Here is a 16,111-nt window from a genome sequence, read left to right as displayed (position 1 = left end):
GGCTGATTTTTGCCCTCTCTCGGAGCAATTGATTATGCACAGAGACAAAGTGCTCGGGCACTTCCACCTGTGGGGGTTTCAGGTCAACCGAGAAAAGAGCAATCTCGCCCCCGTGCAGAGGATCTCTTCTCTCGGGCTGGAGTTGGACTCGGTCACCATGGCAGCGCGCCTCTCCGGAGAGCGCGCTCAGCTGATGCTGTACTGTCTGAGAGAGCTCGACAGTAAAATAGTGGTCCAACTGAAACTATTTCAGAGGCTCCTGGGGCATATGGCATCCGCAGCCGCTTCATGCCGCTCGGATTATTCTATATGAGACCACTTCAGCACTGGCTGATCACGATCGAGTCCCCAGACGCGCATGGCACGCGCGCGCACACCGAGTCTCTGTTACTGCGCTGTGTCGCCGCGCCCTCAGCCCTTGGAGCGACCCCTCGTTCCTACAGGCCTGGGTGTCTCTAGAACAGGCGTCCAGTCTTGTTGTCGTTTCAGCAGACGCTTCCAACACGGGCTGGGGGGCTGTGCGTTGCGGGCATGCGGCTGCGGACCTGTGGAAAGGTACCCAGTTGCATTGGCATATCGCCTGGAGCTGTTGGCAGTGTTCCTCGCTCTCCACCGTTTTTTTTCCGGTGCTGGAGCGGCAACACGTGCTGGTCAGGACGGACAGTACGGCGGCGGTGGCGTATATCAGCCGTATAGGGGGTATGCGCTCTCGCCGCATGTCTCAGCTCGCCCGCCGTCTGCTCCTCTGGAGTCATCCGCGGGTGAAATCGCTGCACGCCATTCATATTCAGGCAAGCTCAACCGTGCAGCCGATGCGCTCTCACGGCAGCCTTGCGTCCTGGAGAATGGAGACTCCACCCCGAGTCTGTTCAGCTGATATGGGCGCGATTCGGGGAAGCCCAGATCGATCTGTTGCTTCCCCCGAGATCGCTCATTGCCAGTTGTTCTTTCCCTGACCGAGTGCTCTCGGCACGGATGCACTGGCTTACAGCTGGCCTCGGGGCACGCGCAAATACGCGTTTCCCCCAGTGAGCCTGCTCGCGCAGTTACTGTGCAAGGTCAGGGAGGACGAGGAACAGGTTGCTGGTTGCGCCCCTCTGGCTCAACCGGACCTGGATGTCAGAGCTCTCCCTCGCGATAGCCCTCCCCTGGCAGTCCCTTCGAGAGAGCACCTACTCTCTCAGGGACAGGGCACCACCTGGCACCCTCGCCGATCTTTGGAGATTTTTAGACGCGAGGAAGACTTGGGTAACCTCCGATTGCGGTGGCTAATACCGTCACTCGGGCTAGAGCCCCCTCCCCGAGCGCGCCTATGCCCTGACGTGGAGTCTATTCACTGAATGGTGTGTCTCTCGCTGAGAAGACCCCCGTAATTTGCCAGATCAGCGTTGTGCTTTCTTTACGCCGAGAGAAGTTGGAGAGCAGGCTGTCGCCCTCCACACTCAAGGTTACGTGGCTGCCATCTCCGCTCTCATAACGCGGTGGCTGGCAGCACCGTGGGAACGCATAACCTCATCATCCGGTTCCTCAGGGGCGTTAAGCGAATTAATCCACCCCGCCCCCTCTCATGCCCTCTTAGGATCTCGCCCTCGCTACACAAGCCGCGTCAGATCCCTTCGATCCTCGACTCAGTATCTTTCTGTCCCTGAAGACAGCTCTGCTGGTCGCGTTGATATCGATTAGAGGGTCGGGGACCCGGAGGCATTTTTCGGTCAGTGACTCGTGCCTGTAATTGGGCTGGCTTCTCTCACGTCCTGAGACCCCGCCCGCGATATGTGCCCAAGGTTCCTACCACTCCGTTTTAATACGAGGTAGTGAGCCTGCAAGCGCTGCCCTCGGAGGAGGCAGACCCAGCCCTTCTTTATTGTCCAGTTCGCGTTTTGCGTATTATCCGGACCGCACTCAGAGTTTAGATCATCTGAGCAGCTCTTCGTCTGTTATAGCGGTCGGCAGCAGGGAAGTGCCGTACCGAAATAAGTTCCCACTAGATTGTGGATGCCTTTCTTTCAATATCAGAGCCGAGATGAGCTGCGTCCCCCGAGAGCGCGTGCGCACTCCACTCGGAGCTTCGGATCCTCTCGAGCGCGCGCACACGGCGCCCCTCTAACAGATATCTGTAGAGCTGCGGGCTGGGTGACACCCAACACATTTGCTGGGTTTTACAATCTGCGAGTGGAGCCGGTTTCCTCAAGGGTATTAGGTAACCCTTGGTGATTGAGGAAACAATTCGGTAGGGTGTTAAAACACGCTTGCTGCGCCATTTTCCCTAACACGGAGATATGTGCGCCTTTTTATCTGTCAGTAAAGTTCCCCATCAGGTGAGCCCTGCAGATTCCTCCGTGGCCCCCAGCACTGACTCAGCGGAGGAGTCACTTGCTGGCCCACTACGTTGTAGGTCTGCCCGCTGGTCAGCCCGCGTTTTGGGTAAAGGTGCCTGCTATGCGTGATTCCCACTAGGCGATCCCATATGCTTATTCCGCCACGGTTAAGGGCACGTTGGAGGACCACGCCTCTGGTGATCTGGGTGCGTCACGCATTACTTTTTTTGATGCATTTGTTGGAATTTATTCGGTAAATGAGCTTCAATCTTAGGTTATGCACATTATTTCTTACTGGATAAAATGTTTATCCTACGCAGTTGTCAAAATTTAAGCACATCTTGGCATGTCCATTAATAATTTTTTATGTAATAGTTAATAATAGAAATAGAAAATCATGGCTAATAGCCTTTGTAAAACCAGAGTGAAACTGGTTTAAATGACTGGTTTTATTTATAGTTTATACTACAGGCCTTGATTCTGATTGGCTGAGGAACATTCTAACAATATGTGGTGTGACAAGATTCCAGAGACAAGCAAAAAAGCTTTTATTGCTAGGAACAGCACCTTATCGCATGGAGTACTAAACGAGCACATGTCACTCCGCTGCTAGTCCGTTTGCACTGGCTGCCAGTTGCTGCTAGCATCAAATTCAAAGCTCTGATGTTTGCCTACAAAGTGACTTCTGGCCTAGCTCATTCTTATCTGCTCTCACTTCTGCAGATCTATGTGCCCTCCAGAAACTTGCGTTCTGTGAATGAACGTCGCCTCGTGGTTCCATCCCAAAGAGGGAAGAAATCACTTTCGCGAACGCTCACGCTCAATCTGCCCAGTTGGTGGAATGAACTCCCTAACTGCATCAGAACAGCAGAGTCACTCGCTACTTTCAAGAAACTACTAAAAACCCAACTATTTAGTCTCCACTTCACTTCCTAATCTGCAATTGCCTCTTTGAATATCACACTGTACTGTACAAAAAAAAACAAAACAAAAAAAAAAAACTAATACTACTAATACTTCCCTTCTTAGACTTTACAGACCTGAAACTTGCCTTTAGTACTTATTCATTGTTGCTCTTAGTTGTGTAAATTGCTTCCTTGTCCTCATTTGTAAGTCGCTTTGGATAAAAGCGTCTGCTAAATGACTAAATGTAAATGTAAATGTAAATGGAGTGAGTACAAAATGTAATGTGCGCAATTATTTTCATGGAAAAATGCAGCTTAAAAACTTCCATGCAGATCTTGGCTACCTTACAGTTTCATATCACTACTACCCAAAATAGTTATTTTACAGCAGAAATTTGTCAAAAATCTAATCAAAACAAAACAAAAACAAAACAAAAAACTAGTACACAAAGAACTGTTCGACAAATGTCTTGATACAACATCAGAATTGGCTTTAGGTGTGGTAATCATATTATTAGCTCTGTTGAATTATTTGTAAATAATGCACACCATGGGCATATACATTACTTTTGTTAATAATTCAGTGCTCTGTTATCAGATTTTCTTTAAATAAAATAATTAAAATTAGGAATAAAAAGATAAATAGTCATTTTCATTATCCAAGTTGCCTTTGAACCATCATTATGAACAACATTTTTTCAGCCAACTATGAGTTTGAGCACAGCACTCAAAATTGAGAACTGGAGAATGGAGGACAGTCTGGCTGAAAATTGTGTTATTGTTGTGTTTTGTGTTCTTCTAAATTATCTTTCTGGTATGTTTACATTTTGTAAGGCTTTAATTAATGTGCCAGGTTTCATACCGCATACATTTATCAAATCAACAAACACTTTTGTCACTTTTCATTTAATGCCACAGATTGGTTTGTCTAGCTAAAGAGGATGCTATCATACCAAATTACAGAAGTGAGCTTCTTTTAAGTCCCATGTAAAGTCGGCAAATTATGTATTTATGCATTTACTCACTCAATTTCCTGCCAAGCATAACTGACATGCTGCAGGCAGTGAAATTATAATTATCTTCTTGTTGTTTTGAATCTTTGCATGGAAACATGGACTTCACATACTGTACAAGCAAACAATACTGAGAATTATACTGAAAAACAGAAATGTACTCCCGGTGCTGCTTTTCGTCTTCATGAATAAAATAGCTTCTCATGATATTCAGAGTATTTACAGGAATCAGAGTAAAATTCAATACCTTTTAGGACCTTTTTAAAGACTCTTTCCATACATTTTAAGGCCTTATACCCACTTACCCACTTTAGGTTTCAACCGGAAACACTAGCAGTACATTTACTAAATATTAATGTAAGAAGATCATACAAAACTAAAACACTATTCATATACTGGTTAACAATCTATTACATTGAACTAATTCAGCAGGTTGGCACCTATAGAGCTGCAAAAATAATGGTGTTGCCTTGGTTACTGCAGTAAACAAAGCAGCATGATGTCAAATCAAATAGGATTGTATTGATTTCATAAACCACACAGCACCCCAATATTCGTAGATTTAATTCAGGCAAACTTTAGCATACAACCATACATTGCATAATCAAAAATTATATAAAATTCAATACCTTGCAATATAGCATTTGAGATTTTTAAATACTTTTTAAGGGCCTTAAATTTCTCTACATTGATTTATCAACTTTTAATACATTTTAAGACCCTGCGGACACCCTAACATTGCTCAGCAGACTGCAGACTGGATGCACATACAAGCAGACTGGATGTAAAACATGTATCTGCAACCAGAAACTATTGCAATAGCAAATTAAAAACATGCTCTTAAAGCAGAAAAAATACTGTGCATCAATGTGTTTAGTTGCTTTCCTGACAAGCATGACTAGCAGCAAGTAACTTCTACTTGACTTTTTCTTGTTATTTTGAACATTTATATTACATTTTGTGACCAATAGATCTATGTAATGTAGCTATTAATACAAAATACAGCTGGGGCATGGGTAAAGGGAAGCTACTGAACTCATTTACAGACTAGATGTACTAACCAAGTTTAAAAACAGCCTCATTTATCAAGGTTATATTAAACTGATCAAAAGTACAGAACTTTAAGCATATAAATATTTGATTGTGGAGAAATACAATTCTTTTAAGTCAGTTAATTTAGTTCCCATATTCTTAATAGTAACAATTTCAACAAGGCTACATATGTAGTTGAATGCCTTGAATGAAAGTCTAAAAATATCCAAAACTGTGGTCAAGATGATGTTCCAACAACATACTTCAAATAGAGAATGAAATCTCAGTGCAATCATAAACTGTGTGTGTGTGTGTGTGTGTGTATATATTATAAATATATATTGCATGTGGTTAACTTTAGCTAATGTGCATGCTCTTGCTAGAGTAAACACACAAGCCATTGTTTTATTATTTTTATCAGCAAAGGCCCGTTCACACCAAGAAGAATGTACGGTGTGATAAACATTTTAATTTGAATGAACGGCTGTTAACGCATCTGTTCAGACCAACATGAACATTTGCTTGCTGCCAGTGTGACAGAATTTTTGCGTGGAGAGGTGTCTAATGTCTTTCCCACCGCACTGTGAAGAAACACCACAGCAAATACATCAATCATGTGACAAAACGTTTGACATTCTTTCTTCTCTGTGGCAAGCAGGAATAACGAATAGAAGGTTGCACATTGTTTTTGAGTAAGCTTTTTCATAAACGCCACCTACGGTGACAGAGGGAATTAGCATTTTTACTTAACCTGTTTTTGTGAAATTATCTGAACAAAATAAATCACATGTGGAAATACAATCAGAACTATAAGCCCCCAATCCCCCACCCCAATTATTAGCCCACCTTGTATATTTTCCCCCAATTTCTGTTTAACGGTAAGCAGATTTTTTTCAACATATTTCTAAGCATAATAGTTTTATTAACTCATTTCTAATAACTGATTTCTTTTAACTTTGCCATGATGACAGTAAACATTATTTGACTAGATATTTTTAAAGATACTAGTATTTACCTTAAAGTGCAATTTAAATGCTTTACTAGGTTAAATAGGTTAGCAAGTTAGAGTAATTGGGAAAATCATTGTATAATGATGGTTTGTTCTGAAGACTTTTAAAAAAAAAAGGTTGGGGGGGGTAGGGGGGGGGGCTTATCACAGTAGGGCTAATCATTTTCGACTTCAACTGTATATATGTTTAAACCAAACAGTCAGTTAAGTGAGGTGTCACACAAATCGGCTTCAGAGTCCAAGCGCCATATCAAACTGTATGGGGAGACTTATCAAATGGTAAAATTGTATGATGGTATAAATTGTTCAAATATTGGTGTCTGCGATCCAGAGACTGTTGTGTACACCATAATTTTATATAAAATCCACTTTAATCTGTGATATCACTAAAAAGTGGTCATAACCGTATATTTTCTCAATTCAAATGAGTAGCGGCTTAGACCCGGAGACAGTATTCTATACGTCACCGATACGCCATGACTTAACTAGCGGATAAAAGTTGTGTAAACAGCTTTGAGTTCGAAAACTACTCTTTTTAAATACACGATTGGCTCTTTTAACTATTTAGAACTATAGACACCATTTTTAATGTTCAAATTTCTCCCATTCATGTAGTTAAAAAGTTTTCAAAGTAACCTATGATTGTGTCAAAACGAGCACACATATTAGGCCTGCTCGATTAATCATTTTTAAACCAAAATCGTGATTTGAAAAGGTGTGATTTTCGAATCGTAAAAGCTGCGATTATTCGATTATTACTGTGGTGAGGGAGGCGAGCATGAGAAATTAAAACTAGATTAATAAAGTTCGTCGAGACAAACTTTAGGCTGGCTTGAGAAAGTCTGTTGGAAATAGTTTATTTAGTTTAAACAGTTTTCAAAAGTATGAAAAGATGACAGACAGACAGACAGACAGACAGACAGACAGACAGACAGGTAGGTAGGTAGATAGATAGATAGATAGATAGATAGATAGATAGATAGATAGATAGATAGATAGATAGATAGATAGATAGATAGATAGATAGATAGATAGATAGATAGATAGATAGATAGATAGATAGATAGATAGATAGATAGATAGATAGCAGTTTGAAAAGGATAGATAGATCACAGGTCACATAGTTAGATCTAATGTTAAGTCAATGACAGTCTTTTGCAATTTAAGTCTTTGGGACAGTTGCTAGGGTACAGTATCTAGTAGTTAGGGGTGTGGCTAGAAAGTTAAAAGCTCATCAGTTATTGGCAGTTTGGTAGTCTGAGTTAGATGAGCTCAGCCATTATTCTGTATGACAGTCTGATGCAGAGTTCTGAGATCACAAAGTTTGATCCCATGTTAAGTCAATGAGAGTATTTTGAATGGAAGTCTATGGGACAGTTTCTAGGGTCAAAAAGGGGTTGATAGGGTGTGGCCAAAAAGTTAAAAGCTCAACAGTTATTGGCAGTTAGGTAGTCTGAGTTAAATGAGCCCAGTTAGAAGTCTGTGTGGCAGTCTGACGCAGAGTTATGAGGTCACAAAGTTTGGTCCAATGTTAAGTCTATGGGATTTTTCCGACAGTCCCGGGACGTTTTTCCAAAAACCGAAAGTCGGATCAGTCGGAAAAGATATAGCACACCGAGTCAGAATAATTTGGAGGTCTGGTATGAGTTTGGTGGTCATAGCTCGAAAGCTCTAGGAGGAGATAGATTTTGAATTTTAGTCTCAGAAAAAGAATAAAAAATAATAAATAAAAAAAATAAGTTTAAATAGGATTTCAGTAGTCTGTCTTGTTTCTCAAGCCAGCCTAACTATCCAACTAATGTTTTTTAAAAAGCTGACAACTGTTACAGCAGAACTTATGAGCCCCAATTTCAGTACTATGGAGATTTAATGAAAGCTGAAAACTCCATATCTGCTCTCTCTTTCTCTTAATTTAATTGAATAATTGCTTTATTGGTTTGACAAATGTTACAAATGTATTGCCAAACCATTTTAAAGTTTACATTAAAGACAAAAGAGCATATGTGTATAATAAAAACACAGTAAACATAGAAAATAGTAGTAATAAAAGAGATATTCATATAATAAATAAACAAAAATATAAATGATATACCATATTATCCAATATATCACATTATTATTCAATATATGAAATATTATTCAATATTATATGATTCATATATATATATATATATATATATATATATATATATATATATATATATATATATATATATATATATATATATATATATATATATATATATGTATATATATATATATATATATAAAATAGTAATAGATCAGAATAATAGAATAGATCTCTCTCTCTGTCTCTCTCTCTCTCACTCTCTCTCTCTCTCTATCTGTGTATGTGCGCTCACACATACACACACACGCACGCACACACACACACACACACACACAAGCGTGTTACTCTGCTGCACGAGTTTTCTCCACTGCATATATCGTGAATTAGCTGTGATAATCGTTCATTATAGACTGTAACCACAGCCATTTATTTGTATTCGCATCACTCATCTGTGAATAACAGCAGAGCCGCGCTAACCATTAGTCAATCGCAGCCTTTTCTGTTGAGTGCGGGAACACAATAGCCGCATTTCCACTATCAGGCCAGTGCGAGCCAGGGCTTATATCGGGCCAGGCCGGGCCAATCGCCCGGGAGGTTGAGCAGTGAGGCCGAAATCATGTCGCGTTTCCACTGTGGGGCTAGTAGCTCGCAGCGCGTCACGCAAACCCCGCCCCCAGAACATCCCCCGAATCGAACGTCACTCAAACCGCCCACTTCAGCGAGAATCATGCAGATAAAGCACACCATCACATCATCATGAAACTATTAAAATTAGGACAACCAAAACAAACAAATGACACGTTACTGTACAGCAGTACAACGCATGTCTATACGCACATGCCTGTGTGTTTTCATTGATCATATTCATTTACTCGCCGACCGACTGGCATCGAAATCCAGTGGTCTTGCCACCAACGGAGGGACCCGGAGCGCAGGGAGCGCACATATTCATAATATAACACCACATATATAAAATTCTCCGTTAATAACTCGATATAAAATGTTTTTTATAACATCCTCTAGACAGAATCTGTCCAACATTCATCCCAAATGCTCCGGAGAGAACTGAAACATGATTATTTTCCCTCTATAGGCTTTATGACACTTAACAGGTGATTCCCTTTATTTAAAGAAGTTGCTTATTATATCTTAAGTAAAGGAAAGTGTTCAGTGTTTCAGCACATAAGAGCAGCACGTAATAAAATATAGCCTATATTTCGTTGCGCTCAGCAGCTATGCACTAATAAAGCTCTTTATGTATTTAAAATGTCCTTTTTTAATTTTACCACGTCATATAAAAACAAACACACTTGTTTGAGGACACAGAGCACATTTTGAACTTGCAGTTTTCCCCGTCAAAAAAGTGCTGCGCGGCTGCAGACAGAAAAAAAGGTCGCCTAGTTTCTGCGTTCACTCACCCCGAAAATGCTCTGTTTGCATGATTTGATTAATTTCATCGTATCCAAATACTTTATAAATAATATTTAAAACATTTTCCGGTGTTTATTTATTTTTATTTTTTTTTAGAAAATATCTAAAATCTTTTTTTCAAAGAGGCTTTTGAAAAATGAAAGTTTAATATAAATTTGAAACAGTTTGATATAGTACCTAATTGTTATAGCTATAGCTTTTGTTAGTTTTATATTGGTTTATTTATTTAATGTGATTTTATTATAGGCCTATCTAATATTTGTAATTCTTTAAATTATTTCAATATAGGGCTATTTTATCTAGATATGACACTATTGTTTTGAGCCTACAAAAGTGGACATGAAATTTGTAAAGTTTAATGTCCTACTGTTGTATTCATATTATCTCCAAAATAAATTAAAACAATAAAAATAAAAGAAAAAAAGCCGCTCGCGGCATCAACAGAGCTATGAATGGAGCGCTTTTTTCGGTCTCACACACATACACAGGCATCTAAACGCGCGAAAACACACACAGTATTAAACTTGACAAAACCTCTTGAAAACCTTTACTGTCTGCTGTCTTTAATATGGTGTAAAGATTATTATGCGTTATTGAAACATCAAAGATGCAGCAAAGAAAGATCATTTTATGCAACAGCCTTACACTTAAAAGAGAAACTTAAGGGCGATCATATGCAAAAAAAACCCCAGACTATAATTTGTTCCAGATGTTTTCTTTCCCTTATTTATTTATTTGTTTGGCGCATGTACTCGAGTGCGATCGGAAAACTGTGCCCGCCTCTCCTTTCACTCCGCCCCGAAGCCCCGGCTGGCCCTCCTTGGCCCAAGGTATTCGGCGGGCCGAAAAAGGCTGGCCGTTGGCCCCGAGAAAGCCCCGCTTTGGCCCGATTAGGCCCCGGAAGTGACAGTGGAAACGCCACTGGCCTTGGCTCGCCCTGGCTCGCTCGCTTTAGGCGCGATAGTGGAAACGCGGCTAATGACCAATCACAGGTGTTTAAAAACTCCCTCGACAACACTCAATAAGCAAGTGGCATAATATTTACATTAGTTTATTTGCTATAAATGCTAATGTTGTTCAGTGCATGTACTTGAGTTTTGTTTGATACGTTCAAAAAGAGTGTTTTCTTTGAGCAGGTAAAATCAAAGGTACAGTTTATTTATTTGACTGCTGTATTAAAGAACAAAATTGTATTACAAATAGTATATAAATATAAATAAATCTACAAATTATATAAAAAGTTGAAGTCAGAATTATTAGCCCACATTTGATTTTTATTCTGTTAAATATTTCCCCAATGATGTTTAACAGAGCAAGAGAAGTTTCACAGTATGACTGATCATATTTATAAAGTCTCATTTGTTTTATTTCGGATAGAATAAATGCAGTTTTTAATTTTTTAAAAATAGTTTTAAGGTCAAAAGTACTAGCTCTTTAGGTTATTTGTTTTATTTAGTTGAATTTAAAATACTGTAGTTATTTTCTAAATTTGTCATGACAACTGTTAACTTTATAGGATAAATGGTTTTAAATAAACAGAAGCATAGTGTAGCATACTTTACGATTCTGCTTGGTCTTTCTTTGGTGCTTTTAAAACCATCACATCAAATCTGTGGCTCTATTGTGAAATTATAGTGAATCACATTTTAAAATTGCAATTGCAATTTTGATCAGAGAAATCACAATAATTTTTTCTCCAATTCGTGTAACCCTAACACATATTTCATGACAGCAACTTCTACTGTCATAAAATCCCCAATATGTCCTCTGCTACATCCCTTCTGCCCAGAGAGAACTGCTTATTAACAGAGTTAATCCCTCTAACCTTTATCTGCAATGATACTCCTGATTCATTCAGCACACTACCAGTTAATAATTGTCTGGGAGAAGTTCAAGTCTCATGCTCATTCCAAGTAATCAGATACCATTTTAAGCCTGTGATATTGGTTTGGGTTTTTGCGCTGTCCTCGACATGTGATTAACACCAGAAACGTATTTCTTTGGTGGAGTGATGAGACAGAATCCTTTGTGAATGTGACTCAGCATGCACCATGACTTGGGAAGCGGATGTCACATTGTTTCCCATGGTTACCTCGCTAGTTCTACCAGAGGTGATGCTATCATTCCAGCCAACTTTTAGATCTGGACAATTCATTTAAAGAATATGCACAGTCCTCCTGTGGTCAGCATTTGCTTTTCAGTGACTGCCTTACGAATGTAATTTATATTTGTTATGCCACTGAATTGGGACAAAACATTTGATTTGACTTACAGTAGTATATCTTTGATGATACAGATACACTATGACATGTAAACACTACAGCAAGTGAGTTGTGAGGACATCTTATTTACCTCATGCAATGCAGAAGTGCACTTGTTTTTGCAATTGCTGTTCAGTTACCTATGGAATAAATGACTAAAATGAATAATAAATGGCAGAAAACCGTCAAACTACTTGCTCAACAAACAAATGTGTTTATCACTATACATAAAAGTACAATAATATAATAAGAAAACAGCAGTTTGCAACATCAAGCATTATAATAAGCTGTTTTTAACTTCTAAAAATCAATGGAAGTTAATGCGACTGGAAGTCTCGAGGCAAAAAATTCCAATCAATGAATGAAAAATATGGTCAAAAGTACTTAATCCTTTTCTGTAAACATGCATTTAGGTAATTTACAGGATAACTGAATTGTACAGTCACCCGGAAGTGAAAGTTACCTCATTTATTGTCCCTAATGTGGTTTCAAAGCTTTATGAATTTCAATCTTCTGTCAAACATATTTTGGAGAATGCTGGTTGCTGGCCCCCTTTGACTTCATAATAGAAAAAACAATTACTATGAAGGTCATTGGGTGCTAGTACCAGCATTCTTCAAAATATCTTCTTTTGTGTTCAACAAGAAAGAATGAAAATCACATTCAATTAACTTTGTAGAGATCGTACACAGGATTTGCCGTTATCATTGCAAATCTGTGGAAATACTATCAATAGTTATCAGAACATTCTCCAAACTAGCTAAAGTTTTTTTCAGTACTTTTAAATGTAAATAATGTGTTAGAACTTTAGGCAAACAGTGTTGATTGACGGTGCACAAAAAAAGTCAGTAAATTGTCTTTTTTTTCCTGTATTTTGTGATTCATGTTTTTTTTTTATCATTTCTTTTTGATTTCAAATTGCATTATTGAAGCTTGTTCTTTCTTTCAACAACTTTTAACCTTGAAAAGTGACTGCAATTAACATTTAATAGTTTAAAGTGATGTGTTGTATGTGTTGGTCTATATATTATGCTACAAAAACCTTGTTGCAACTGCCATTGCACTTTCTGCTATTATTGTACTGACCTATTTCTCTACATATTTTTTCTTACACATTATATTATTTTATAACTACTGAAATGTCAACAAAAGTCACTTTGTTAAACGGCAGAGTTGAATTTCCAACGTCAAAAGTCGACAGAGCAGAGGTCAACAACCCATAATGCAATTCACAACTGTAAATAAACAGAAAACACAAAATTCGGAAACTGATCATGAACAGGTTTTTTTTTACAGTGTGGCTTGGTAAAAATGTTAGACCATTATGAGTCTTTAGTCACTGAAATATGTCTTATCAAAAAGAGTGTTAATAACATGCAATATCCCTATAGTTACCACTGTGTCCCCCATCACATTTTAGAACAGTGCATGATGTTCCATACACACGCAAACTATAATTTGGTGGATTTTGTTCTTCACTTAAATGCATTTGTCCTTCCTGGAATGTTACATTGTGACACACACAAGTACCTAAAATGTATGTGTCCTTCAGAATGGTGAACTCACAATAGTTTACCCCTCAGCTACATGAATACTTGTCTGTTTCACTGTAGGCTATGTCTAATCTTTAAAACAGTTGAACATATATGCACATTTAGTGCTGAGACTTGATTGATGGTTACAGAAGCTGACTTCTGAACTGTTAGTCTTATAGTTAACTTATTAAATCAGGACATACAAAAATGATAGATGAACACAGTCACATCAAACCCAAGTTTTGTATAACAGCAAGACACAATGCAGCAAACTTTAGCTGATGAAAACATCGCAGTGGCTGAACGAAAACTTGTTTTTTGGGAAAACTCAGAAGACCCAGTTTTTAATAAGGAAGTACTTTAATTGAGTGTGTCTCCTGCCCCTTTTAAATCAGGAGGTGGTGTAGACCATAATTAGCGAGGAGGGTCACAAAAGATGACAACATTAGCCTTTTCAGATCCACAGAGAAAAAGCCTGCTCTTCTGGTAATAGCCCTTAGCAGTTCAGGGTTCAGAGGAAATAGTGGCAGGCTTGAAAATAAATAAAAATAAAGTGTGAATTCCATGAAACAGCTAACAGCACTGTACACTAAATGATATAATGTACTCTAGCCTACTCTGTGCACCTAGACTTCACTGCAAGAGAGGTAATTATTATTTGCATTAATTTTATAGTAAGATATAAAAGTCATGGATTCAAAACAAAATAATAATTTAAACAAACTAAGCCCTGGCACTTCTATTAAACTAATGGTCCACTTAAAACTGAATGCTACCTATTGGTGGATTAATTTTGTGAATATATATATATATATATATATATATATATATATATATATATATATATATATATATATATATATATATATATATATATATATATTTATWTATATATATATATATATATATATATATATATATATATATATATATATATATATATATATATATATATATATATATATATATATATATATATATTTGTTTGTTTATTTATTTATTATTTGGGGGGGAAATGAAATATTGCCAAATAATAACTCTCTTAATAAATACAAAGCAATAGCCTTGTGTGAATGATGCATGAAACTCAATCTAAATGACTTTAAAAAGCGGACAGCCTTTTGTTTCAGTGAATTTGCATTTAATAATGGCAATATGTTAAACTATCCCTGCAATTCCTGATAGTGTATTTCTGCCACTAGGTGTCACAACTGAGTCATTACAAAGTGTACTGTTTACAACGTGTTCTGGTAGCATTGAACCTTTGTGAGGATCAACGGTCCTGTTTGAATTTGCTTTAGCAGACGTAACATTATTCTAAGTTTTTTGTTAGAGACAGAGAAGGTGAACAACACATCCACCCATCAAACTTAGTTAATATGACTAAGATTGATCAATGGACCCAGTCAAACCAGGGGCCAAAGTTCACTAGAGGGTTAAAGGGTCAGAAAATATTTGCGTGTGTGTCTGTATTAAGCCTGGAGGCACTATAAACACATCAACAACATTTTAAAGTAATTACAGTTAGGTCATTTATACACACCCAAAATTAAAATATTAAAATCAATTACACTCAAATTGCTTAAACGTGTGAAATGCTAAACAAACACACAAAATTATGTATATTTTAAAGAATGTGGCTAACTTTAGAGTTGTAGTTGTTTTTTTTTCAATAGCATGAAAAACAGCATTATGTAAGTAATTTTAGGGTCAGTAAACAATTTTAATTTTTTGTAGTGAACAAATATTTTCACTACAAAAAGAAATAAAAAACACATTGACGATCTTAATTGACTTTTAGATTGTACAGATTTTACCAGCTATACAACAATTAGGCCTGCTAGAGATATATGCCCCACTAAGGACAGCTGATGGTTGCCTCTGTGCAAATACAACAAGAATAGTAAAAACTGAAACAACTGTTGTGGACACAAATACAGATAATATTTATATTTATAATTTTTGTTCTTGGTGCGCACAGGATTTGCAAGACGCCTTTAAATATTTATTGTTTACAATAAATAAAAGCTGGTTTTAATGATGTAAGTCACTAATTCATTAAGTAGATTCATTCTAAATGAGTCGGCCATTTTGAACATTTGATTAAATGAATGATTCAATCTGTAACTCATTAAGACCATGTCATATATATAAATCCAACATCCACTATCAGAAACATCCCAAAAATAATGATGTATAACTTTTGGCCAATTTCACAAATACTTACCTTATACATTGCTTTGGATGTCAAACCATATGGTTGCTATTACATTAAAGCTAGCATACAGTACGGTTTAAAATTGTTAATTTTATTTATATTGTTCATTATAAATCTGTACTGATTTTGCTTTACATTTCTTCTTAATATGATTGATTTCTTGTCAAAATGTAAAAATAAAGGTGGGGAAAGGAAAATATTTTTGCACACCAGTGCACCTTACGTTTTCACTCAGCAAAACTTGTATACAGTGCATCCGGATAGTATTCATAGCGCTTCACTTTTCCACATTTTTTTTTCAATTCTGCACACAATACC

General features: G+C 37.7%; 1 protein-coding gene and 1 long non-coding RNA gene across 5 annotated transcripts in view; one reads left to right on the top strand and one right to left on the bottom strand.

The window, feature by feature from the left end:
* The window catches only part of mettl15 (methyltransferase 15, mitochondrial 12S rRNA N4-cytidine), a 308,904-nt gene that overhangs the window by 73,484 nt on the left and 219,309 nt on the right, over positions 1 to 16,111 (bottom strand). Inside the window, exon 7 of one of the 4 annotated variants that reach the window (XM_073906756.1) lies at positions 9,851 to 14,106. The exons of the other annotated variants lie outside the window; for them this stretch is intronic. The gene's annotated coding sequence lies outside the window, so the exon portion shown is untranslated. Of the gene's footprint in view, positions 1 to 9,850; positions 14,107 to 16,111 lie in introns of those variants that run through there. 4 annotated transcript variants of the gene reach the window in all.
* Positions 1 to 16,111, top strand: part of LOC141375386 (uncharacterized) — an 85,596-nt gene that overhangs the window by 54,837 nt on the left and 14,648 nt on the right. The gene's annotated exons all lie outside the window — the stretch shown is intronic.

Source organism: Danio rerio, chromosome 7 (assembly GCF_049306965.1).
Source record: "Danio rerio strain Tuebingen ecotype United States chromosome 7, GRCz12tu, whole genome shotgun sequence".
Classification (NCBI taxonomy): domain Eukaryota; kingdom Metazoa; phylum Chordata; class Actinopteri; order Cypriniformes; family Danionidae; genus Danio; species Danio rerio.
The sequence above is the reverse complement of the archived record's forward strand: the minus strand, read 5'-3'. Positions and strand labels throughout refer to the sequence as shown.